Genomic DNA, 25,233 nt, shown 5'->3' with positions numbered 1-25,233 from the left:
TGGATCATTTTTAAAGGGTTACTTGATAATATTGGGGATCTCTGAACAGTTTCAGGCTTATACCTTTCAAATGCGTCTCTAGTTAGTACAAAGAAAATTAATATTGCAAACGCCCTTCTGGAACCAATTGGTATTTTCATATCTTGAAGAAAACCTTGCCCATTGTAAATTTTGAGTGTGTGTGTGTGGGTGGCTTGGTTGTTTGCCAAGGGTGCCAAATCAGCCAGGATTGCCTTTTGTTTTTCTCTCCTAGTACACACTGTATTCAAGACAGTACTTATCGCTTTTACTTCCTTCAGAGAAAACATCTCTCCTCATGATTTAACAGTTTTCTTGACTCTTGTCTCTGACAAATAAGCAAAAATAACACAACACGGACGGTAACACCGCTTGGCTATTATCTATAAATTTCAGTTTATTTTCCTGTGAAAAAGGAGATTTAACAAAGAAGCCAGACATTTGTTTTATTTAGTCTCGCCGAGCTTGGCGACGAGGCTATAAAAAAAAGGAAGTCTTTGGAGAGCCTCGCTTGATACTTATGTCGTGGAATATGGAAGTAGAACTCAGGATGGTCCCACTGATATCAGGGGTAAACACGGCGTTTTCAATTTCAATAATTCATGAGCGTAATAAAGGCGACTCTCCAGGCGAAACCGCCATCTTTTTGTTTTATTTTTAACTTGGCGCCGCACAGGAGCGACGAGCAAATATGGGATTTTATTAGCAACTCGGTGAAATGTTTATTGAGCCGTCCACACGCACATAGAGACATCGCCTCCTATCTGCAGCCGTCGAATTAAACGCCCGCAAACCCGTAATGGGATTACCGTAGCTAGGCTCTGGGAGACATCTTGCGTTACTTCTTTATTTATCAAAAATGCATGAGGTCGGCCAGATAAGACCAAGGTCAGAGTGTCTCCCGGGGTGCCAGGACTCCAATTATCGTCGGCGAAGACCGTCTCCATTTTCTCTCCTCACTCGTCGCTGTCGCCAAAAGACGCAGAACTATGGCAGATGAATTGAGGTCATTGGACGTGGCGTTTGGTTGGCATAGACAAATATGGAAAATTACAAGTGTGTGGACCGTCAGAGTAAATTCTTGTCATTTTGTAGATGCTTAGTTGGGAAGGTTGATAGAGACAGTTGTGTGGTTTATGGGGTTTTAGCTTAAATTAGGAGCAGTGATTGAAAGGAAATACATTTGAAGTGTGTTGGCTAGCATGGGTGGTCTTGTTGAACTGCTGTTGATGGGGTGAGATGTCCAATCTGTTTTGACTGGGAGGGGCGATTAAATGGTCGTTTCATTGTAGGAAATACTTATTCAGCCCGGTCAAATATACTTAGATATTAAACAGTACATAGATATTAAACAGTACTTAGATATTTAACAGTACTTAGATATTAAACAGTACTTAGATATTAAACAGTACTTAGATATTAAACAGTACTTAGATATTAAACAGTACTTAGATATTAAACAGTACTTGGATATTAAACAGTACTTAGATATTAAACAGTACTTCGATATTAAACTCTCTCTCTTAGAACCACTAAACTCTATATAATTTTGAGAGCTGGTTTCAACAGTAAACTGTCCCCATTTGACCGGCGACCAAAAGACCGGTGACCAAACGTCCGAGCACCATAATTTCACACAAGTCATGAACTTAAAAAAAATTCAATAAAAAAAACTGCGCCTTATAGTACAGAAAATTAAGGATCTCCATTTTCCAGCATTTTCCAGCATTTTCAAGCAAGCATTGTAACACAAGTGTCAAGCCAGTGTTTTCCTAAAGTATCGGTTGTTAAACTCTGCGTATTTTCCTAGTGATGAAGCTCATTACATTTCCCCCCGCTTGACATCCTGTCAGCACAGAAATACCCCCGTGAACACCTTCCTCATGTTACCCAACCAGACTGGCAGAGGACTTCCAGGCGCTATTTCCCCGTCTCGTGTAAACATACATTACAAGGACGGGGCGGCGCGTCCATTGGCCGTACCAATCTCGACGGCTCTCAATTTCCCCGCGCCGCCATCGCCCAGCGCCGACAGCCGCCCCCCGAGCCGACACTAATGCACGTACATTCCAAATATCCGATTACTTTTCATAAGAAATCTGGGAGACTGGCAGCCGGGATGGCAAACATAGTGTGAACTCTGCGTTCTGGGGGGAATTTAAGACCCCTTGACAGGAAATGTCTGAATATGCCACACGTTCACTATTGCTGCATTGATAGACGTGATTGAACCTGTCAAAATTGGATGGATTGGACATCTGTCAATGGCAGACAATGATTTAATTTTCAGACAAAAAGGTGAATTATGACTTTTATCCCTAACGCTGTCGTGATAACTATTTTCTGTGGGCATTATATTGTTTCATAATTTATTCTCGCTATGTGATATTATTTAAAAAACAACAATTGAACCAAATTAGGGACTAATGGAGTAAAAATGTATTTCGATGAACTGTCCATTTAAGTGTCAAACATGTTTTTTTTTTAAATAAAACTCAACTTTATATAAAAATTGAAGTAAGTAATTTCAAAATTATTATTAATAATATGCAATATGAAAGCGTGGTTTGTAGAAAATGAGGAAAAACTGAATGCCTTGGTATTTTTAGGGAAAAAATGGAGCACAGATGAAATTATAATTCTAATAATTGGTTGTTTTAGTAAAAATCAAAACTTCAGAAAAAAAGGGAAATAAGTCATTTCATATGTCATAAATAATATGCATGAAACATGAAAGTGTGCTTGGTATAAAATGAGGAAAAACTAAATGCCTTAGGGAAGAAAAACAGAGCACAAATTAAATACAAATTCTGATAATTGCTTGCTTTTTAGATCTTAATTTCCGTCTCCTTTTCAAAATCTTTTTGGTGCAAAATAACTCAGGGTCATTTCAATTTTCATAATTTTCCAGTTAACTATAACCCACTTGCAGTAATTTTATCTGGCATATTGTCACTTCTTTCCAAACACTTATGATTTGCACAAAAAAAGTATTTTTCCACTGCACCGAAAATATTGTCATAGTTCTCAAAATTCTCCAGATTTCTTCTCCCAAATTGTGTTGTCATTTTTTTTTTTTAACAATCTCTTTACAAGCACAGGTATTGGCCTTCCTTCCAATAAGCAAAATTGAATCTCCGGGAGTTTAATAACACAGCGTATGCCATTGTCGTGAAATCAATGAGGTGTCTGAGAAAGCTTTATGGCAGGAAATGTAGCGGACCGCCTCAGGAAATGACAAGTAATTCTTATTAACAGGAGTGGACTATTTCATTACAAGTTGACCAACATCTGACAGATGACTCAGTGCCGTTTGTGTGTACAATAGATTTCCCTCAGGAGTCTCGCTTTCTGGTTCCTTTGGCTCCCAACGCCGCCGTCTTTTCCGACAAATTTGCCGTGTGCGTTTTCCCCCTCTTGAAACGCCGGCCCTGATAATCACTGATTTGTCTGCGAGCGAGCACAGACGCTGCTGGTGATTATCCTAAACCGCCGAGGGAGGAAATCTTCAGATGGATTTATGTTTCTCGGGAGATTAAGCTGTCGCTGGCTACGGGTTTTTGGGGAAATCTAGGGCTGTACAGTACAACCGAGTAACCTCTCCTATTGGGCTTGGTTTGGTGTTCACTTCGGCGTTTTGGTAAAATTTCACTCTCAAATATGATATTCAAATTTGCTGTCAAATGTACGACACCGCTAAGGCAGTGGTCCCCAACCATCGGTCCCTGGACCAGAACCGGTCCACGAGCTACCTAATGTCGGTCCGTTAGAGTAAAATATATTAATGTTTTTCCCTAATCTCGCTCTCCTACTTGAAATGGGAAAATATCTTTTAATAATAATAATGATAAACACAATTTTGTCTTAATTTATCGCCTCCCCATTAGCCAATCCGTGCGGGGTTGTCCGGCGTAACAGGCACTTTGTAGCTAATTTATTTTGTACATAATAAGCGAAATGTTTTCACTTTTTGAAAGAATTTTGGGAGTTGTGTGATCGACTGTGCGCACTTTTGCACTTTTTATAAATTTCCTATCCACAATAACATCTGTTGTTTTGCCCCCTTTAGTCAAAAATGCACTCTAAATGGCAGCGAATGAACAAGAAAAACTTAAAATTCCCCAAACCAACTGGAAGTATACTGTAAAATCAGAAGAAAACATCCAACAAACCCTAACCCAGTCCCAAAAAAAAATATATCATTCAATATTTGGACGTCTATTGCCGTGAATGGCAACCCTAACCAACTGTTATACTTCTCATTCCATCAGTCTTTTCCCTGTCAACAATCTATTCTGTGCATGAATACTATTTGATTTAATAAAGCACAACCTCACCATGGCCCTACCAGGGCAGGGCTTGTATTCCCAGTACTATCATTTGTGTACAAATTAATTAAAATCCTTGGCTTTTTTTTCCTCTCTCTTTACCCCAGTCCTAATTCAAGGCTTATTTAACAAGCAAGCGTAGCCCCTACTTACATAACCTCTCGCATACGTCGTGATTTAAAGAGTCTGTGGCACTTTTGGCACATTCTGATGAAAATTAATGTGATGGGGAAGTAATTTTCTTCCACGAGGGACCTGATGAGAGTTTCCCCCCTCTGGCCAACCAGTAGGATTTCCATGTCAATTTTACACCCGCCTCATGTGCTTTCCCCTACTTGTGGATGTCAATTTTTTTGAAGAAAAATTAGTCTCTCAACATGTCTTGGAGCTTGTTGAAAATACAGAAATAACCTCATGAAAAATGTATGTTTATTGGTTCTGCAAGAGGGACAAATAAGGTTAATATCCCAATTACTGTCGGATAATTTGATGGCCTTAGCAAATGGGGTATTTAAGTAGTGCACTAATAAAATACTCCCTAGTGTCGTTTCTATGAAACTTGAATGTGTTTTTGTCAGCAGTTTTTAAACAGTTGCCAAAATGTGCATTAGCTTCGTTGGTGAAAGAAAGTATGAAGAAGGGGGAACAAAAGGGGGAGATTTTTCTGAGAAAAGCTTGATGTGAAACATGAACAAAATTACAAATATACGAGATTTATTATGTTTTGGTTGTATTTTTGGTAATACAAATATTTTTAATGGGAAAATGTAGGTTTTTTTTCAATTTATTTTTTTCTGGGTCTTTTTTCCTAAATTATTTAATGTATTGATGGTTTTCTACTTTTTATTTTTTGAGTAATTCGCTTTCAGATGAAATGACATCTTATTTATAATATTATTGCATTGCAGTTGTGTTTTATAACACTTGGTCTTACTGTATTTCTGTATTTTAATGTTGTGCTGATTACATAATTACATTAGAGTACTGCATTAGATTCATTTAGTGCTACAATATGCAGACAAACATATTTTCCGTTTGACCTTCAACAAAAAACTCAGTTTCTCTTTAAAACAGTTCAGAAATTTGACAAAAATCCTTTTCAGATACAACATATCTGACAGACCTAATTGACGTCAAACGATTTAAACGATTACTTGAAATTTTTACTCTTTTAGTTGCAAAATGTATTCATAACCGCTACCTCAAAAACTACAGTAAAAAAGTATACCGACTCCCTCCAACCGACACGATAAAAATATAGACGTAATAACCTCGGTGTTCAAATTTCTTGAAATGTGCGTCAAGAAGCCGCGTGAAATGCATTGGCAGCTGCGTCCCCAGCCACAATAGAATCAGTATGTAACAAGAGTTGCCGATGAATAAAAACGCCGGTTAATATATCGTCAAAAGGCGCTGCCTAAAAACCAAACGGCGGGTTGGCTAATCCAGGGTTTAGCGCCGCTGTTTTACTTTTATAGCCTCGGGATTATTTGTGTTGCATGGAGGTAGATTTAACCTGTCCTAAATCACTGGCGTTTATTGTTCCAGCTGCTAGTCGGGGGTAGGAAAAGGTTGCTTTTTGCTTGAGGTCGTCTGGCTCCGTATGAAATGTTTTCTCAGCTGCCGCGGCCTCACTTGAGCCTTCTCAGACTTTGGATGAGACGCAGAGCTAAACCCCTAACCACCCATGTAAACCCCCATCCCGCCTTCCTTCTTGTTCTGTCAGGAGAAGACCCCCCCCACTCCCGGGAAAACCCACGCTTCCAGGAGTTTTAGGAAAGTGGCTTCTTATTTTTGTCCAAACGTTATGATGCCATTGACTCTGGATTGTCGTATTTTACGGACTATAAGTCCCACTTATTCATAATTTGGCTGGGTCACTGATTTGTGTTTGGGTTTTTTAATTTTTTATTTTTTTTAAATTTTTTATTTTTTACCCTGACAGCCAACAGCTTGTTATGATTAGGCAAGCGGCCATCTTGAGTAGTACTGCCAGCATTGGAAACTTAAAAAGTACAAATTACAGAGTATGTAAAAATATACTTTTTTTTTAAACTACTCTCCGTTACTGTTGATTTACACTAATGTTTCACATACATTAGCTTCACTTAGGAAGGGCAGAATGCAATATTGGCAGCATAATAATTGCCAAGACAAGTCTATTCTTGATGGATGTTATTTGGAGTACTTGGTGTTCGTTGCCATCCGTGCTTTAGCCGGTAGATTCGTCACTCGCTGACAGGTTGCCGTGGAGAACAGTGACCAGATCCACATTCTTGCTCACCTGCATCCATCAACACCCTCTGAGCCTTCTTTCTGTGCAAGCTGCTATCACTGGAGTTGCCTCTCAACTTCATTTTTTATCTTGGGCACAATGTGTTTTGATCTTTGAACTAGGAGAGGGGTGCTTAGAGGCAAGTAAAAGGCAGGCCACTCTTTAAATTTCAACAAAAAAAGTGGATTTGAATTGAAGTAGTAAAGTTAAAAAGTTAATTCTCGTTGGAGGGAAAACACTGGAAATCCTGGAAACAAATTAACACATTTCATTGTTATTATTATTTTTTAAATAAAAGCAATCGTCAACAATGCAAATGAACGTGATGACAATTTTTCATAACCTTATTCAAGAAAATCTATTTAAATAGTCATTTTTAATTTTTCAATCAGACACAAACACATTTTTAAGGTAGAAAGGTCTTCATTAAAAATTAAATCTAAAATTAAAAATATTAGCAATGATACAACAGAACTACATTTTATAATATGAAATGATTATTAAATACTAATTTCTATTTTTAATCCCTTGTTTTAAGAAAATATACACTTGAACTTTTCAAATGCCCATTCAAAGTTCTAAATCCAGCATTTTTATCTTATTTCCAAAAATAATTAATAATATACAGCATACACTTTTTTTTATTTCACCTTCAAACATTTATTAAAAATTCCCCCAGCTTCCCAAATTCATTTAAAAGACCCTGTAAAATGCTTAAATGCAAAGTGAGTCACCAGTCCTCTATTTTCTTCTTTTTTTACGTGTGTGTGTGTTTTTGTAGAAGTGCTGTGCTCCTAAGTAGCCGCGATGGCGTCAATGTTTTTGCCGGCCAGCCACTCGGGAGGCTACACTTTCACTGACTCGCAGCCGTCGTGCGTGGGGTGCTAGTAAAGACGTGAAAGGCCTCGCTTGAACTGCTGTCAACATTAGCCACGAAGCTTACAACATTAGAACTTGAGAATAGCAGAGAAAAAAAAAAGCTGTTCAATCACAGAGAATACAGACAATGGGTCATGGAGTAGGTCAAAATCTTCTCTTGTTTTGAATTTCTCACATGCCAAAAGGTGATGGTGAAGTACAATTTTGCTGTTTAGCAACCACCACAAACAAAAAACCATAAATAACTTATTCTAGTGGGATAGAACACTTGTTTTTATTTGGGTATTACTTATTAATTAAATGTATGCAGTAAAATTTTATGACTTGAGCTGGGAAACGGCACCCTTGTGCGTTGGTCAATACGCACAGATTGTGAGGTATGGTGGCTCTGTGCTGCTAACAAGTGGACAGAAGTATAGCCACGTATTGTTTATTTCCACCGAAAAATTGGCGTGTCAGATTTTTGAATTGATACGGCAACGTAATATTTTAATATATCGCAGAATTGATTTATGAAAACACCTTTACTGCACAATCATGCGAAACTAACCTATTACAATCGTATTTTTGTGTTTTTTCCAGGAGCGGAAAGACGAAAACCCATCCGAGTTGTCAAGTCTTGCAACATCTCGGTAGCGGCAGACTGATTAGTATCTGGACGGCGGCCGTTCCCAGCGCCCCCCGGCAGGTTGCCTTCAATCACGCTGCTTCTGCTATTCCCAAGCATCTCCACTTCAGAGACGGCGAGATCCTATGCTAAGTGTCCGACTCGGTGATCTACCGGAGAGCCGCGACTCCGCTGAGACGCGTCGTCTTCCGCCTTGTTTGTCTCGCCGAGGAAAACAAATGGAGGTGTCTATTTGAGGTGAGCCGTTTGTTACAGTGGATGGTACACATGGCGACTATTTAGGGAAGAGTTGATATTGCAGGGTTGTTAATGGTGGTCTTGTTCTGAAAGGGAAACTAAGGACACTTCCAGGTATAATTTGGGAAATTTTGTAGGGTGTATGGCCCAGTGGATGAGTGGTTAGCATGTTGGCCTCACAGTTTTGGGGTCGAGGATTTGATCTCCGAGTACTCCAGTTTTATTGAACATATTAGAGCATGAAATGTTCTCATTTTCTGAACTGATTAATCTTGGGAGTGCTGTAGCCTATCCCACTCTTAATTGGTGGCCAACCAATCGCAGGGCAAAAGGAAACAAACAACCATTCACGCTCAGGGGCAATTTAGAGTGTCCAATCAGCCTGCCATGGATGTCTTTGGAATGTAAACCGGAGTACCTGGGGAAAACCCACACAGGCCTAGAGAGAACATGCAAACTCCACCCAGATGGACCGACCTGGATTTGAACCCAGTTCCCCCAATGTGAGGCCGACGCCCTAACCACTCACCCACCAGCCTGCTACCCATAATTACCTAGGATAGGCTCTAGCACCCCACGATTCTTGCAAGAAGAAGCAGTTCGGAAAATGAATGAATAAAAATAGCACCTTACCTTGATGTAGTAAAGCTTTTTTACAAAAGTCCAAGAAGTGTTGAATACAATGCTTCCATTTTTTTTCTTGCCAATTGGACGGCAGCCAAGTGGACTGGGTCGTGTCGTTAGGGAGCACCCGCGTGCGGCTGGCCCGGCATTCCAAAGCTATTGTTTGGCGCCGCTCGTTGCTTCATTAATGCGCAGCGAATGGCGGTGGGCAGCGCGGCCAATGTTAATGAGCACATTAGCTTGCTCCCGGGCCAGCCAGCGTCTTTTGATCAAGTTCATATCGGTCCGAGATGCAAAGACAGATGGCCCCGGTTAGATGATGCATCTCCAGTCCAACATTCAAGGCCACTTGAACTCGAAAGCACGGCTGACACTGCGGTTTACATGCCCAGTTTTTTTTTTTTAATACTATTTTACAAGTAAGATATATGTATACTCCAGTGAATCGATGGATGTCAATTGGGATTTTTCTATAGTGTTTCTGGCAGGGGGTGAATGTGCAAGTCAGTCTCATTCAGGATAATGGGCGTCTGATCTTTTTGAACTGGGAGGGCCTGAGGGATGGAATGAAACGGTATTTGTGTTGAAACTAAATTGGTGCTCGGACGTTTGGTCGCCTTTCTTTTGGTCGCCGGTCTTTTTGGTCCCTTTTGGTCGCCGGTCAAATGGTGACAAAGAGTTTACTGTTGAAACCAGCTCTCAAAATTATATTGATGATAGAGTTTAATATCTAAGAGAGAGTTTAATATCTAAGAGAGAGTTTAATATCTAAGAGAATTTAATATCTAAAAGAGAGAGTTTAATATCTAAAAGAGCGTTTAATATTTAAGTACTCTTTAATATCTCAGTACATTTGACCGGCGACCAAACGTCCGGTCACAAACTAAATTACAATCCAGCGTTTCATTGCGGGGGTGTTGGAGCTTGTCACTGGCCAACTAGAGTTAGCACGAATTAATAGCTTGTACACACAAGCGGAAGTATTTTTATTCATGTTATGTCGAGATTATGTAGATATCTTATCATTCCTGGCATCAAAATTCAAATGGCAAATGCTGGCAATATCAGAGCAGTTTTGCTCTGGAGAGCATTTTTCGATGACGACATTGTACCGCTCGGGTGTTCCGCTGGAAAAAATTGGAGTGCCATACAAATGGGGCTGACCTCTGCACCCTCGCCTACCATTTCTTCTCCCTCTCTGCCGGATTTGCTAACAATGAACAGAGCGGACGATAGAATACATCACAAATGCGATTGAGGCTAAAAGGTGAAGATGTTTTTCTTCCCTCCAGACACATGCAAAATCATTTTTTTCTGTCTTTGTTGTTAAAAAAATTGAATTTGCTCATTGCCAGGACTTTCAGTACCAAAAAATTGGATATCTTTTTTTGTTTGGGGTTACAACAACTCTGTTGCGAACACATAAAATATTTACTTACTTATTTTTTCATGGGTTTCTAATTGCCTCAAGCTGAAAAATACAAACATGCGACAATTTATTCATTCATACATTTTACGCATTGCTTATCCTTACGAAGGTTGCAGGGGGTGTTGGAGCCCATACCAGTCAATTAACCATTCACCCAACACAATTTAATTTTATATATTTCTTCCAAGATAAAACAAAGGTACCGAATATATTTATCGCAAAAAAAAAATATGACTAATGGGCAATGTTCCCTCTAAGCAATTGTGCACTACCCATCTTCTCTGCGCAGCAGCCATCATATGGCACGCAGTAAATAAAATCCAAACTTTTAGTTTTTTAAAATATTTTTCTACCCCTTTCCCCATCATGGCGCTGTTTACGCAGCAGCCAGTGACAGTAGCTCTGTCCACTCTTATGTTTTGCATATTTTACAGCATGTTTTCCATGAAAAAATAGAGGGAACATTGACATGCACCTGCCTATGGCAGGTGAGATACAGGTGTGCCCATAACGAGCAATGATGATGTCACTCATACTGGTACTCCGTGCGCTAAGGGAGGTCGTCTTTCTGCCCAGACCAACGAAAAATTTGAGGGAACAGTCATATATTTCAAAATATAGACTAGATAAAATGTTGTATTTCAAGGGTAAGGCCATACCTTCGTTTCCCCAGCTTCCTTAACTCATTAACTCGGGGCTAAAACGAAAAGTGATAATCACCTTCAGTAATAATGACCATTGCTCCAGATAGCTTCATTCACACTCCTGGGCGACCTCTCCATCAACGACTCATCACTTCCCCGGCGTCCGCATTTCACGTGACCGGGCCGGGTCATCTCACAATAAGTGAACGGGCGGAAAGGCGAGCGCTCGCCGGTCGATAACGCGACTGAATGGCGTGGGCGCGCATCCCCACTCATTTGACAAAATGAGGGAAAAGAGAAAAAAAATGGCGTAACTGTCAACACAAATGCTGAAGGTTAATTAAGGAGGTTAATTAAAAAAGTTCCACAGGAAATACGGAAACAAAAGTGATCAACTTTATGAAGGCTGCTTTTTCTTTTCTCGCTTGAGCACAAAATATAACGCTCGTCTAATAATAAAGCATTTTTAAAAGTTGACAATTGTCCCCATAGGAAATTATTAAAATGGAACTAATCATTTCCTAAGTACTTCATATAGTGGCAATGGTTACTAGGCAACGTGTCAATCAATCTCATCGTATTTGTAGAAGGAAAGCAAACTCGGCGGGTGGTTTTCTATTTTTATAAAAAGGCTTAAGATGACCACATTATTGATTTAGACTCGTGTAGTGGAAGAAGCTTCATCGCCGCATAAAAGGTCAGGCTTCCCAAGATGCTGGAAGGTTAAAATGTCCAGTTTAGGACTGTTATTTGCTTAATGGCCGCTGGGATTACTGTAGCCTAATGCGTTGTTTTGCAGTATACTTTGTTAATAACCATCTCTTCAACTATTATAGCCCAAACCTCAAAATAATAGACAGCAAATTGAATGTATTTACACTCAGAGACTTAAATGGTTCCTGAGAACCGAAAAAATTCAAACCTCATTTGTCGTAAGTTTGCATTGTTTTTATCAGGGGAAAAAATGGCCTTCCTCCAAATTTTTGTTCAAATAGAATCTTTCTAGCCTTAAACTAGCGGTCTCACAATGTTGTTACTTTTGTGAATCAGATCGAAGACATGGTTTATTTTAGATGGTTGACCAGTTTTGATATTCATTGTCGACCTAAAAAATGTCCAAATCCCCTTTTTTTATAGTCTTGTATTTACCAATGTCCTTTAAGTTAGTCATCATATCATTTTTTTACTCATTTATTTTGCAGTATTTATTTTTGGAGTTATACTACAGAACTGTAGTATATAAATGTGACAATTAATACTTTTACATACTATGGTCAAACCACAGATTGAATTGACCCAAATCGGATTTTTCTCATGTTATTTCATTCCCACAAAAAAAACACCGAAAAATATTGAGCATGAACCTTCCCTCATTGTCATTCTGACATCATTTAATTGCGTCCAATTCCTCACTGGCCTTAATGAGTCACGTACATACGGTCCGCCAGGCCAAAGCTTGGCTAAATGAATGAACGGCTAATTTCAAGATGTGATTTAAGGAATGAATAGAAGCTATTACATATTGTAGAAGCCTAATTAACCACTTGCTTGACAGGTTGTGATTGGACAGACAATTGGGCTAATTAAACCAGGGTACAATTAACCAAAAATACACGAGTAATTGATAGTGTCAACGCTATCCCTTTTGAGCAAATTTCTTTTCAGCGAGTGCCGTTTTACAATTCCTTAGCGCTGATCCCTTTCGCTATAAATGCTTGGATTGTACCCTTTCAGCAAAAAAAAACAAAAAACAATTGAATTCCCATTTGAAAACAAACTTTTTTGTTGATAATAATGTTCGATCGTAACACCAGTCTGCAAATGTTCCAGACCAGAATGCTTCTATGAGTCATCTCCATTGAAAAACATTTACCTTCCTTGACAATGCACCTGTTATGTAGCAAAAAAAAAAAAACTTTCATTTGCACAACCTTGCGCTGATAGATTTTACGTGGACCTAATGAAACCGTTTATGGGCTGTCGTTGATGTATTTTCAGTTCCGACTTTATCCAGCGCCAAAGGAAACATTACCTGACTTTGATTTTTCTTTCCAGTCTTGCCGCAATCATTATCCCGTTAAAGTAAACCTTTTTTTTTCAAATCAAAAGTAAATGCAGTACTTCAATTACGTATGTCTGTTGCAGATCCATGAAAAGCATTGCAAAGAAACAAATACAGTGCATTATATCATCCTCTGAGTCATTGCAGCTCTATCAAACTATTGGCTTTGTTACCCGAATGTGGCCTTTTTTAGAGGCATTTTTGAGCAGGTGGACATGTATCATATTTTTGTGACTAAGTCGCACTCGAGTATAAGCCGTACCAGCCAAAGAATGCAAAATAAATAGGAAAAAAACATTAATAAGGGGCATTTTTGGGAAGACCTTGTGATTGGCTGGCCACCAATTCAGGGTGTCCCATGCCTCTGGGCCAAAGTGAGCTGGGATAGGCTCCAGCACCCCTCCAAGACCCTAGTGAGGATAAAGTAGTTCAGAAAATGAGATTTTTGGTAGTATTTCTGTATTGAAAATGGAATAGGAATTAGTTCAGCTGGAAAAAAATGTCGAAAGTATAGGGAAATCAATTTATTTTGTGATTTTTGTCTGAAAATTTGCAAAAATACTGTAAGTTTAGAGTTAAAAAGGTTAAAATCAGTCAAATAATTATATTGCAATGTGTTTTTTTCAGCTAACAAACTAGGCAAAATTTATCCCACTTTTACCTTCAAATATCAACAATACATGGTTAAATAAATCTGTAAACAAGCCATCGATATACATATATTGGTAAAACAATGTTAATTTTCTCTTTTACTTTTTTAGAACCCTTATTTGAGTTGAATTTCTGCCTCGGGCGATTTGCATGAACAGCCACACTGGGTGCCATTGTTTGGTCATTTCCTAAAAATATGAACATTCCAAAGTCACCTTTAAAATCGTGTTCATTCGACATTCGCTCACCATAATGAGAATAGCGTCTATTGCCAGGGTTAGCTTGCATTGAACCTTATTGGCCGTGATCCTAATGTGTGGCTTTCAAAGCGTTTTTCCAAAACTCAAACAGGAGATTCCAAATTAGAAGCCCTAAAATGTGAAAATAGTTTGCGCCCGCCATTATCGGCGAGCCATTCGCCGCTTGGGCCTGGAATCGGCGTCTATAAAAAGTAATGATAGGCGGGTCGTGACACGCCGCACGAATCGCTTGCGCGCCGCCCTACGTTTTTACAAGGCGGCGGCCCGTCGTAACTCAAGCACACTTTTATGGGAGGAAGTACGAGCCTTGGTCGAAGGCAAAGCTTTAAGTGTACCCACTGCCGGCAGTGAATGATTATACTGGGCAACGATTTGGGGGAAAAAATCATTTTGGTCTGAAAGTGGTTTTTAAGTCATATTTGTGGGAGGAATTTGTCAGTTTTTTGGGGTAACCCATTCTCTAGAGCAGGGGTGGGCAAACTTTGCGGCCCGGGAGCCACATTGACTTTAAAAATTTGACAGATGGTCCGCGTCAGCACAAGATATGATACATATAAAAAAGTGCATCCGTTAACAGTACATATAAAACATAAACAGAAAAAAAGGATTAAAGTATTAACATACTCATCTCTCCTCATTAAAGTATAAAGTACAATGTAAAGTAAAAAGGAATGTATTAAGAAATATTAAAATGTAATTTAAAAAAAGATAGAGTGCTGTAAAACACTAAAAACAAATAAGAGTGGACACAGCTACTGCTACTGGTTTCTGCGTGACGGCGCCATCTTGGGGAAAAAACAACTTGTTTGGACAATGTCGGCAGGCCGGACTAAAAGACCTAGCAGGCCGAATGTGGCAAGCGGGCCGTAGTTTGCCCATATCTGGTTTAGAGTGCAATGTCAATAGTATACCAATACCACATTTCTTTTAAAACTAAATTAATGAATCTAAAATCCATGTGTAGGATCAGATAACGTGTTCAAAAATCATAAACGAAAGCATTTTGGACTGGGAAGTCTGGCAGAGATAATTCAATCCAATAATTGTTCCCAGTCCAAATAGATGAGACCTCTATCATCGTCAATGGCTGCAAAGACTTGATAGTCTTCATATTGGCCTTCATTTTTGGATGTAAAGCCTACCATGAGGAAGAAAAAGACTGCATTAGTTTTTAGCAGTTTGGCTTTGCTTGAGCGCCTCTTGTGACACGTAGTTATTTTTATTTTTTTTTGTCACGTCTGTCCCGAACGTGATAAAAGCAAGAAAAGCTGACAATGTCTGACCCTCAACTCCACCTCAATTTGATGTTGATCGACACGTAGTTGTTATCGCGTCTCGTCATTGGACTATCGGGTCAAAGGGTGATCATGTTCAAGGATGTTTTGCTTGTTATAATTTGAGTGGCAATCTGATGCAAAGTAAGCGGAAAAGGAAGGGAATTTTTAAATTTGACATTGAAAAGGGCTCTTATATTTTAAAAAAAAACAAGTACACAACAGTCATCATTCAAATGCAGGTTTAGATACTTAAAAATCACACGTACCTTATTGGCTGAATTGGTCAATCTTAAAGTTATGTTTGTGTAGGGTATAATTGTTTAATTTTTGGGTGATTTGTTTGAATTTGGGGGATTGTTTTGTTTTGTAACTCGATTTTCTTTTGTATTCAGAGAAAATATTTACGTAAAGGCGTTTTGTAAAGTGAATAATTTGTGAGTTGGGGCTTTCATAATGTGAGATATGTGCTAATAATTTTACAGGATACATTTGGAATATAAAATTGAAAAGGTGGTTCAATTTGGGGGTCAAAGGTCATGGGGGTCATGGAGCAAAAGTGCGCCTAGTGTTAGTTTTTTTTGCATTTTTTAAAATGTATATTTAGTAGAGCATATTTTAAGTTGCTAGCTTGTAACTTGAGATAAGCTTAATGAAAAAATGGATGTATATATTAAAAAATATATATATATGACGCTTGCTTTAAGCAGATAGTAATATAAAAAGGATATATTTTAATCTTCTGAGATAGTCACATTTATAATATCTACCATTGACAGTGATACATATTTAATAGATTTGTCAGCAGATAAATGAATAATACTAACTATATATAGTATATCCCTCCAAAATAATACCTTTTTGAATAATAATTTCTTTGAAAATAGGAGGAATAATCTACTACTGAATGTAATATATTCACTTTAAATTTGCATTAAAATGGAATTTCCTGATTTCCAAACAGACACAAGCATTCTGCTAGATATTATCACTTAAATTGATATATATGGATATATTTTAACGTACTTGATTTCTCGCGTTTTGTGAAGGAAGGATAAGACGCAACATTGGAAGCCATGGCGGGCTTTTTTCGCCATCCATGTCACATCACGGCCAAGTGGCGCCACTGGCGTCCTTCCTTCTTTTTATTTTTTTAACGGCTGTGGAGGCTCGCCAAATTGGACTTCGGGGGGAGAACTAAATGTGCCTTCAATCTCAACAATCCTTTTAATCTTTCATCAGTCGCCGTGGACGGCGCTCTTTTCACAGCCCGTCGAGAACGTCTGAGATGACGGCTCGGCAAATTAATGAGAAATCGCGCCACATAAAAAGTGTTTTGGGCACATGGCGCGTCTTAAAAAATGCTTTTCGGCGGCCCAACGGCAATCACGGTGAGGCTAAAGTGACAGGTCGCAGTGCTCTTGCGTGTTCTGCTTAACATTCACTGCGAATCGGATGCTCATTCAAGCTGAAAGTTTTCTTGTTAGCGAAGGGCGGCATTTTTTTTTTTTTCGGATGCTGGTTGACTGACAATTCAATTTGATTTTGGACACATTCCAAGATTCACTGAAAACAACAGGCGACCTTTCCAAAGTGTACGTTTTCAGAGTATTTGACTTTTGATCAAATTCTGAATGATTGATTACTTTGTTTGAGTTTAATTGAGATCGGTCAAAGTTGCTCTAAAAATGTGATGTTTTTATTGAAATGCTTTATGTTTCCTCCCAAAAAATTAACATTCAAAGGAAACATACTTAAGTTTTAATGATATTTTGTTCATTATTTGGAATATATTGCTTTTTTTGAGTGAAAATCAAATGGAAATACTGAAATTGGTGGTGATGAACAAACCAGAGTTGGTTTAAATATGAATGTGTTTTAGTTACAAGGCTTAAAAGTTTATATTTTACTCAAATTTTTGCTTTTTTTTTGCAGAAAAACAAATTGTAATGCCACTACTGACCAGAATTGCTATTCAAAACAAGTTTTAGACACATTCCCACTTATATTTAGTACTCAAACTTAAGAAATTGATCAAAAACATTCTCACAGTTCTTTCAGTTTAAAAGTTACTTAAAAAAACAACAACTAATTGACGACGGTAGACTTTCAATCCATTTTTTGGAACCAAAATGGATCAGAGAACAACAAACAAAATGATGCAAACACATCGCAATTACTCGCAGACAAAGCCAACCTCATTTTCTGATCCAAATCGCATCGAACCTCAATCTTTTTGATGAAAAAATCCTGATTTAAATCGCAGCCCTTTGTAAAAAAATAACCCCCACAAGATAAAATATCCAACGACAGTCGGTGTCAAGAACCAGACGCCACGCTCCTGTTTTAATGATTAACGGGGCAGATATATAAAAAAAAAAGATAAAGAAGGGCAAAACCGTAAAAAATAAAGAGGGTGGCAGTCAAGAGCAAAAGTGAGCATAGACCAATTAGCAGTTTTATGAGGCGAATAATTGAAGTCACAGCTCCAAGCCTCGTTTTAAAAGCAAACGTGTCATTTTTTCAAGGCGACGCCGGAAACAAGAAGTTTGCGAAAAAAAAACTTGTTGAATAATTAAGGAAACATTCTGAAACACCTGAAATATCCATCCTAGTTTGCCACTTGTAGTGTCACTTTGGATTCAGCTAAAAATATCCATATTTCTTCACGTTATTTACATATATTATAGTTTTTTTTTAAAATAATGACCTTTCATTGTTGTCCAAGCCGTGTGTTAAAAGCTAGCATTCCCACACTGGCGCAAATCCCCTCACGGACCCCCACATTGGTCTCCATTTTAACATGTGAAAGCATATTTAAGTTTGCAGCGCTTCTTTGCGTGCCAGATTAGCTTCTAAGCACACAATAGTTTGAATTAGAGGACCACCATAGCCATCCCCCCTTACCCCAAAAGCGACCCTCCGTCTCGTGGATGACCAAACACACTTCGAGGGTTAGGAACTCTTGACCGACAGCAGCGATAATAAGTGCAAGTTGCCAGCGGATTTCGTAACAGGACAAAAGATCGGTCTCAAAAAGGCGCTTATTTTCATGTCAGGTGTCAAAGGTTCGAAGTTTTTGCTCCAAATTACGACGTTGTTCTTTGCACATTGTCAGTATTTTAGTTTTTTTTCCCAAGAAACTAAATTGTTTTATCTGAAAATGGTTTATTTGTGTTTTGTAGGGAATTGGAAGATGAAGAAAACACTGCCGATGTATGTTTTTATTCTCTCTGACTGACGGCAAAATGGACACGTACAAAGAAGTGGAGCAGCTGGTAAGTAATCTATTTTGTTGTTTGAATTTGAATATTTTTCTACAGACTGCTTTGACTAAGTGTCAAATGATTTGTGGCTAAAGAGTTGGATTAGGTTAGGTTAGGTAACTTTATTAGGGAAATTTCATTGTCACAGTAGCAAGAGGGTGAGAATACAGACACAGAAAAATACATTGTAGACATAAATAAATAGGTATTAAATAGTTAATGAATAAATAAGTGTGTTGCTGAAATATATATTGTTTTGGTTGCTAGAGTGCTGTAAAATATACCCGTGTAAGATGGTAACATGCAACTAGTTATCATTCAAACAGATCTCCAGGTTTGTTTTCCAGAGTTGGGGGCTATGAATTTAAGAACTTTACCATTCAGTAGTGAATGGAGACCACCATACTTCGCCTTTGCTAAGTCTGCTATTGCTTTGAACTTGTACGATACAATTTAATAATTTCAAGACCCCTTTTCCCCACTTCCAATTTTGTATTCCACATTAAAAACAATAAGAATTCACATACATACTCCTTTTACCCTGTCTCCTATATTCCCGCGAAGTTAACATCACATAAAAAACTATTTTATTTCTTCCTTCCTACAATTCCAACACCCTGAACATCTCCAAGTCTTGAATATTCTTGAATACTCATTGAATTGAATGGCTATGTAAATCCACTCCATTAAGCCTTTTTCTGTCACTTTTTTTTCGGGATGAATTTATGTCCAGAATTCCAGTCACCTGCAAAAATTCAATTGTAAAGCATGACAAAAATGCTTTAAAGGTGCCATTGCCGTTTGGCCGCGATCTATTATGAATGCAGTCAGTGTATGGAGGGGGATAGAGGGACAGGGAAGGAGGGGTTTTGAGAGAGAGAGCGATGGAGAGAGAGAGAGAGTCAACGCCAACCTCCTCCTCGCACCGAAGGGGGCGTCCACGCTCGCTGCTCGCCTCGCGTGTGCTCAGTAGGAGTGGAAGCAGCAGCAGCAGCAGAAGCAGCAGCAGAAGCATCTTGTCACTCCCCTACCCGTGACACCTCGGAACATTCCACGCGCATTCCAACAAGGTGGACGTGCATACGCGTGCGTGCTTAAGCCACACTCCTCTCTGTGATTATTCCGCTTTTTTTGAACATTTATTTTTGGGGAGGAGAGAAGCAGGGTGGGCTGCACGCACTAAAAAAAGGAAGGAACAAGGACAGGATCGTTTCTCTGCCTGATTTTTTTTCCTTTTCACGCAGCATCGTGTGCAGTTGCGCGCACTGTGGGAATAAAAATCACGTATCCACCAGTGGGAGGATCGCCATCAAGTCAAGTGTGGACGGACCCCGGACGGGACCTGCTGCATTGTCTTCATCATGGTAAGATGCAGACACATGCTGCTTTGAAATGTACATCGTATGAACAGATGTGGTACCCCCCCATCCCTAGTTACTCCCCCACCACCACCCCTAACCACCTCCCCGTAGAACCGCACCTTCGGTCCCGGCAGTGTGCACGAGGTAGCTGTACCTATTGGCTTCAGGGTTTTTGTCCATGGGGGGGAAAATACATGATTTAAAGGCAAGGGTGTCCCCAATATGCTACCTTAGAATCGCTATTAGGATGATGATGAATTTGACATGCTGTCCATAGGAAAGGGAGTGTAAACAACTTTTGCTGGGTGGAGTGTAGGGGATAAAAAAACAGTTAAAATATATTTTTTAGATGATCACTGTTGATTTATCTATTTTTTTAAACGGAATATTCTTTCTTAAAAATATCTTTTGAGTGGTAATATTCGGACATTATATTTGGAAATTTTCATTTTTTTTTAACTAACAAAACACAAGCATTCCAATTGGAGAGGATAATTTAGTTTTCTAGAATTTTTAAATGGTACTTATTTGTAGTTTTTGAAATCATATTTCAATCATTTGTGACTTATTGTCACAGGGGGGTGGTGGAGCATGTCCTGGTCATATATAAGAGGTCTTATTTCATTATTAGTTGACTCTTTTTAGCCCAATGACAATAATTAGACAACCGGGCATGCTTCTTCTTCTGTTAATTTAAATGAGTTTGTCCCGAGTAGACATCCAATCCATTTGGAAGACATTTTCCGGATTAGACATCTTATTGTCCTCAATGGCAGCCGATAAGTCAGTATAATTTCAAAATGAAACTCTACAAGCCACACTCATGTGTGGACATACACTATATATTTCTTCAAATCATATTAAAATGCCAATTTTCCTTCCAATAAGGAAAAAAAAAAGAGTTTTTCGGCAATCCCCTAACCACATCTATGTCCCACTGTGTTTTTAAATGACATTTTTCCACTTCTAAAAATGTCCTGCGTTCAAATGAATAAGAAATGTAGGAGCCTCTTAGTGCCGTGTTGCTGCGTGCTACATTTTGAGGACTTTCCAAATCGTGTCTTTAAAAAAAACAAGAGAAAACCAGTGAGTGAGTCGGACCCCTGGGAGCCATTGTTGGGTCAGTGGGGAGTGGTATGCACCACTATTGGCTCCCATTATATTCATCTCTGATTGGTTGGCTACAAAGTTCTGCTGTTCACTCCTCCATTAATAATTTTGTTGAATCGTGTGGGTCCATTGACATGCGCTGCCTGTCGAGAAATGGAAATAATGTAGTTAATCAAATGTTGAGTTATGTTCGTTCACCCAGAGCCAATCATGTAATTGTGCGTAAACCAGTTGAGGTGTCAATGGGAATACTTGTAGTCTATGATTGACTGGCGGTTAGTTCAGGAACTTAATGTGAAAGGTATGTGTAGTTGCTGTTCAAAACTCTTTTGTGGGTTATTGACCTTTTGAAATGAGAGGTCAAATCCTCCAGGGTCATTGGAGGGGGCGTTGAGTAAGACGATTGTACTTGGGTCACTTTGTATTGTTCTTCCGTTAACTTTGTGGTGGTGACAAGCTCCACGCTGTCGTGTAATGTTGTTTTCATGGGTTTGCAGGGCCGGTTATTTGCTCTAGGCAATGACGGTGATTGCCCAAGGTGCAATCTAATTGGTGGGCGCACCCATTTTGTGTTTTTTGTTTATTACATGACTAATTAGACTATTTATCCTTCATTTCCACTTCAAGTTAGTGGCAAAGACTGTCCGTTTTTTGAGAAATTTGACGTCATTTGTACATTTTACCGCTTTTAACATCATTTGTAAATGCTACAAACCAAAAGTTTGACCTTTTTGTCTTGTGAAAATCACATTTTTGGAGAAGACTCCAATTAGTTCATATCAGACTAAAGCTGTTTTTACATTGTCTTCAATCATTAGCCTCAATGTCACATTTCTAATGCTGCACAATATGAAAAGAAATGGATATTTTCTCATTTTATTTGTCTAGCCTTGAGTTCCATGATGTATTTGACCCATAAACTTCTGTGTAAAGAACTAGAATAGACGTCTACAAAAGTCAATGGCAGCCAATGAGTTAACCTCAGCAACGATCACAATTGGTGATTTCTTCAACCTATAGCAGTAATTCTAAAGTGTGTAGTGAATCAATAATTCTTGGGTAACGGCTTTTTCAGCAGGCAGGCGCAACCTGAGTGTTTTTCAGCTTTGGCGGTAGGGTGGGGGAGCTTTGGGGGCTTCCCGTTTAGCCAAGGCTGCTCTCTGATGCAGCTCGTGTGCACTCCATCAAAGTGTAACACTTGAGTGTACGCCGTCTATATATTTCGACATAGCCGCATGCTGCCCCCCACCCCACCCCACTCCCCAAACTCATTTAAAGTCACCCACGAAAAGGGCCCCATCCTGACCCGCTCTTCAACCTTTTCCACCAACGCTCTCTCAAAGGAGCCCGAAGACATTTAGCCTGTCTGACCTTGCGGCGTCTTCATCCTCACTTTGTAGCGACGGCTTCATTAGTTTGGATGTGACACGTAGAGGCTACTACGATTCTTCATTCTAGCCTGTGCTGAGCGCCGGCTGTTTGTCTCTCTTGAACGCTGATAGCATTCTTTTTTGAGAAACTTTAAGAGCAATTATAAGAAATTTAACATTTTCAGAGTAAGTAGATGTGAAGTATGACCTGGACATGGGTTTGGACTAGGTTTTTATTTTAAATAGTGCATGGCATGTCGAAAGGGTTTTGGGCAGCATCACAAAAACATCTCATAAGTAAGCAGGTGTGAAGGTACGAGGCCCGCATAGCTTCAGGCTCCGATTACTTTTTTAAGTCACCGTAGGTGTTGTTTGGATAGGGGGCCAGGTGTTAGACTGTCTCGCTGGGACACACCTCCTGCACCCAAACAAAGATCCTTCATCCGGTCATTTGTTGGATGGGGGGGGATTATGTTTTTTCAGTGGAATTCACAGTGATAGACGACTAATGCATTTGAACTGATTCATTTTTAAATGCAGGATTCTGAATATGAACAAATGTAGGATTCTGAATATGAACAGATTTTGGATTCTGAATAGGAACACATTTTGGATTCGGAATAGGAACACATTTTGGATTCTGAATAGGAACACATTTTGGATTCTGAATAGGAACACATTTTGGATTCTGAATAGGAACACATTTTTTATTCTAGATAGGAGCAGATTTTGGATTCTGAATATGAACAGATTTGGGATTCCAAATGGGAATAAATGTAGGATTCCAAATAGGAACAAATGTAGGATTCTAAATATGAACAGATGTAGGATTCTTAATATGAACAAATGTAGGATTCCAAATAGGAACAAATGTAGGATTCTAATGATGCATAATCCACTCAATATGGGATTTGATATGGGGTTAGGGTTATTAGATGCCCAGCAGCTCAATGCTGCTAACCCATTGAATTATTTCCGCCAAAAACATAATCATAACGACTGATTAAGACCGATTCTGAATTGTGCAGTGTAATATATATATATCACCAAATCCATTTTTTAAAACTCCTTTAACCCACAGCAGATTTTAATACAGTTTATTGTAGTAGGCTTTTTTTCCACAATTTCCCAGACCAATGAACATATCCGACATTTATTCTCCAGTCTGAGATGCAAAGCACCTCCTTCTTGACCTTCCTTCTCTATCACCTGCACTGACTGTGATTACATATTGATCACAGCAGGGGGGAGAAATGCAAAGTTTGGCGACCACGTACGATATTTCACCGAGACGTCTTCATTAAAGTGTAGTGGCTAAAATGAGAGCCCCGATGGCGGCGAGACGGTAGAGGCGACGTGCGATTCACAGGGGCTTAATTACCTGAAGATTAAGCCACGTTTCAGCGTCTTGCATAAGATAGCGGCGGTCATGATGAAACGCCACGGGGGAGGCTGTTCTGACGGCACGGGCCAAACAAAAAGCCCCCGCGTGTTGTTAGCGGGACACCCCCCGAGGGACGTCGTCACGGTTGACGGCGGAACGGTGACCTTCATATATATATATACACTCCTTCCCTTTTTTTGCGGTGTGGAAATTTAATCATTGTCACTTTCCGCCTCGCAGTTCGACGCCAGGTTGCGGCGCTGTGGTGAAAATAAAAGGCGGGTCGAATGGGAGAAGTAATTTGCCATGCTGTGTTTTAAGGAATGTTGTTCGAGATGAGAAAGCAGAAGCTCTTAAAAAAACGAATAGACTGAAATTGTCTGCTTGAGGAAAGAGAAAGTGCTTCATGCAGGACATAAAACCTCAGGTCTAGAAATTGTTAGTAATTGGAGGGAGCTTTATAAAGCAAAAAAATATCTTTATTTTTCACAAAAGATGGTGCATTTACACTCTTTGACTCTTTCCCAGGAACTAGGAAATACTCTTCTTGACTCACTTGTTATACATATTATGTCTTTTTATCGCATATATGTCATATTTGTAGCTAAAAATATGACTGAATCAAGCGTACGGCTTATATGTGCACAAATTAGACTTGACATGCATAAAACAATTTGGGCAATACGGTCATTTATTTCAAAGTAAAGATAAGATAAACAGATAAAACGCAAAACAACATTTATTTTGACGTCTATGAATAAAATTCAAGAAAAAATAAATATTGATATTTCTCGCTCAGGGCGCCGCCATCTTACTGTGCTTATAGTGGTTACCATGTCAACGCAATAGTTGTTGAGGCTGACACACTTCATGGTTGTTCCTTTTTAATTTGTCTACGTACAGGCAACACCCTTTCAGAAGGTGAAAATCATATTTTTCAAACTATGTCATACCTGAATATAATAGTCGCACTAGCCAAAGAACGCACAATGAAAGGGATAAAACATCTTCCTCGCTCTGGACTCAGTCACATTTTTGGGGAATTTTACCCGATAAAATCCAAAACCAAGTACAAGCATATCTTAAAAGGCATTGAAAATGTTGAAAAAAATCATAATGCAATACTAGCTGAGAGTGAAATTTAAAGTTATATCATAATGTATGAATAATTTCACACATAACTCATACTGGAGTTTAAACCAGGGTTTGCCAAACTGTAAAAATAAAATAAAAAATGCTATTTATAATCCCAAAAAAATATGGTACCTCCATTTCCGGTGAGAGCCCAACTTGGTGGCGAATCCCGTGCCCCGCTCCATACATTTTGAGAGCATCGGCAAGCGGAGTGGTGGCTCCCAGCGGAGCTGACCTTCAGCTGTTACGCCATCAATATTTATGAGGCCCCGCGAGCGCCCCGATGCTCCAATCACACG

At 39.1% G+C, this 25,233-nt stretch overlaps 1 protein-coding gene and 1 long non-coding RNA gene across 10 annotated transcripts in view; one reads left to right on the top strand and one right to left on the bottom strand.

The window, feature by feature from the left end:
• Positions 1-390: 390 nt before the first annotated feature.
• On the bottom strand, positions 391-25,217 carry LOC144200181 (uncharacterized). The gene is made up of 3 exons (XR_013327059.1): positions 25,067-25,217; positions 6,535-6,868; positions 391-1,005 (listed from the first exon to the last, which is right to left on the bottom strand). It is a non-coding gene; the product is annotated as an uncharacterized LOC144200181 (long non-coding RNA).
• The window catches only part of tenm4 (teneurin transmembrane protein 4), a 125,618-nt gene continuing 119,917 nt past the window's right edge, over positions 19,533-25,233 (top strand). For 8 of the 9 annotated variants that reach the window (XM_077722148.1, XM_077722150.1, XM_077722149.1 and 5 more), the window contains exon 1: positions 19,534-19,939. The gene's annotated coding sequence lies outside the window, so the exon portion shown is untranslated. Of the gene's footprint in view, positions 19,940-25,233 lie in introns of all 9 variants that reach the window. The other variant, XM_077722143.1, reaches the window with a different exon arrangement.

Source organism: Stigmatopora nigra, chromosome 8 (assembly GCF_051989575.1).
Source record: "Stigmatopora nigra isolate UIUO_SnigA chromosome 8, RoL_Snig_1.1, whole genome shotgun sequence".
In the NCBI taxonomy this organism is placed as follows: Eukaryota; Metazoa; Chordata; class Actinopteri; order Syngnathiformes; family Syngnathidae; genus Stigmatopora; species Stigmatopora nigra.
Note: the sequence above shows the minus strand (reverse complement) of the source record. Positions and strands in the feature narration are given on the sequence as shown.